Source organism: Elephantulus edwardii, unplaced genomic scaffold, assembly GCF_000299155.1.
Source record: "Elephantulus edwardii isolate Elephantulus edwardi_28Jun2011 unplaced genomic scaffold, EleEdw1.0 scaffold00209, whole genome shotgun sequence".
Classification (NCBI taxonomy): Eukaryota; Metazoa; Chordata; class Mammalia; order Macroscelidea; family Macroscelididae; genus Elephantulus; species Elephantulus edwardii.
The window spans coordinates 574368-577064 of NW_006399959.1; positions in this window are offsets into that span (position 1 = coordinate 574368).

The window sequence follows — 2697 nt, forward strand, 5'->3', positions numbered from 1 at the left end:
TACTTTGGACATGTTGTAAGGAGGGACCTGTCCTTGGAGAGGGACATCATGCTTGGTAGGGTGGAGGGACAGCGCAGCACAGGACAGAGCAGAGTTTAGGGCTGATGTACATAGGGTCACTAGAGTTGCAAGTGACTCAACGGCACATAACAACAACAACAACAACAACAAAACAAAAGTATTTATATATTAAGATCCCAAATTAGATTATGGTTGCCAGTAAAATTAGGGAGAGAATTGCAATCTTCCCCTGAAAGTATGATTTTAAAACCTTTAATAACCCAATTATTTAAAAAAGGAAAAAGAGTTTCTGGAATTTTCATTATAGCAATTTTGAGAATTAAGATCATTACTGCCTCAGCTGCTACCACTGACAGGGCTTTACATCAAAGTATTCAAACTGTAGATTACATTAAAAACATGACATTAAAATTCTGAAAAGTTATGGTCTCAAAAACAAATAGATTCGGAAATTAACGCCCGATTAACAGATTTCGAACAATCAGTAGTATTGATGGGAGATTACATTACTAGTTTACAAAGACAAATAATATTAAAATGTGATTGGAATACTATGCAGTTTTGTGTTACTCCAGTAAAGTGCAATGATATGGAATAGAATTTGGATGAGGTTAAGAAACATTATGAATCATGGTAATCTTACAGATGATATATTGAAATTATAAGCTCAAATCCATTTTACTTTTTATAAACAGCTGGATGAATTCTTCAAGGAATAAGTGAAGGAATATCTAATCTGAATCTTTTTTATCATGTAAACATTTTTGGAGGTACTTCTGTGATCTTGTTTTGTTTAATTTGTTATTGTTGTTTTGTTTATGTATAAAGGATAAAGAGATAAAAAATGAATAAGAATGAATCAAAGACGAAAAGAAGCCCTGTTCACCTTGATGACAAAATTGTAATAATAAAAACAAAAGAGGGGAAATGTGGGAAGCCAAATGTTAAAACCAAACGTTAAACATGCTTAAACAAGAATTGAAGGAGGCACAAATACAAGCTGGGATTCCTCTTGTGTCAGATCACAAGAATTAGACAGTATTTCTTCTGAGACAGGTCACAGGAATTAGATACTCAGACTGTGTTTTTAAAGCCATCATTCCTGAGATAAGCATAAGGTTTTTAGCAGAGAAAAATATAGCTTCATTAGTAAAGAATTTTCTCTGTAATTTAATTCCTGGTAATTCTCAATAAAGGTTAGAGAGGCACTGGGATCTGGGCTACAGTCTTCGAGCTGTTTGTCCCCTGCCTTAACTCTCTTTTCTCCCTCATGCTTGGTTTCCCTCTCTCTTCCTTTGTCCTGGTAAACAATGTCTATTTTAAGAAATTACATCATGACCAAGTGGGAATTATAACAGGTATGCAAGAACATAAGAAAACCAATCAATATAATCCACCACTTTAACAAAGCAAAGAATAAGAACTACATGATTCTATCAATTGGTGCAGAAAAGGCCTTTGGCAAAATCCAATACCCTTTCCAGATTAAAATACTCAACAAAATAGGAATAGAAGGGAATTTTCCTCAACGTAGTGAAAAAATATATACTAAAAACCAAGAGCCAACATCATTCTCAATGGAGAAAGGCTGACCAGGAACCCGACAAGGGTGCACACTTTCATCACTCCTATTCAGTACTGTATTGGAAGTGTTTGCTAAGGTAATATGACAAGAGAATGAAATAAGAGACATCCAGATCATCAAAGAGATGGTAACACTGTCACTATCTGCAGACAATATGATAGTGTACACAGAAAAGACCCAAATACTCAACAACAAAAAAATTGTTAGTCCTAATAAACAAATTTAATAGAGTGGAATACAAGATCAATGTACAAAAATCAATGGGCTTCCTCTACAATAACAAAGAGAACTCATAAAAGGAAACAAAGAAAGCAATATTATTTACAATAGCCAATCACAAATTGAAATATTTGGGAATAAACCTAATGAGAGACACAAAAATCCTTTATAAGGAAAACTGCAAAACACTACTGGAGTAAAAAATAAGAGACTTAGAAATATGTTCCCTGTTTATGGATAGGAAGACTCAATATAGTAAAAATGACAATCCTACCAAAAGCAATCTACATATATAACACATGCAATTTTTCAAAGAAATAGGAAAGGCAATTGTCAAGTTTATTTGGAAATAAAGAGACCCCAGATAAGCAAAGCACTTCTGAAAAATAAAGATGAAGTGGGAGGAGTAGCACTCTCTGTACTCAAATCCTACTACACAGCTGTAATAACCAAAACAGTATGGTACTGGTCCAACGGTAGACATATAGACCAATGGAACAGAAATAAGAACCCAGAAATTAAGTCATTTACCTATGGCAAACTGGTATTTAACAAGTAAACAAAACTTATCAAATGGGAGGAATGACAACCTATTCAACAAATGGTACTGGCAAAACTAGACTTCTACCTGCAGAAACCTGAGACACGATCCCCATCTCATGCCATACACGAAAATCTCCACAATGTGATTTGGAGACCACATTAAAACCATAACCCATATACCAAAACCATAAAGATCATAAGAGACAAATGGGACCGAACTTAGAAGGCCTAGCCTATGGTATAAATAGGTTGGCAAATACAGCCAGAAAAGCACAACCAGGAGAGGATAACATGGACAAATTGGGTTTTCTATAGAGTAAGTCCCTGTA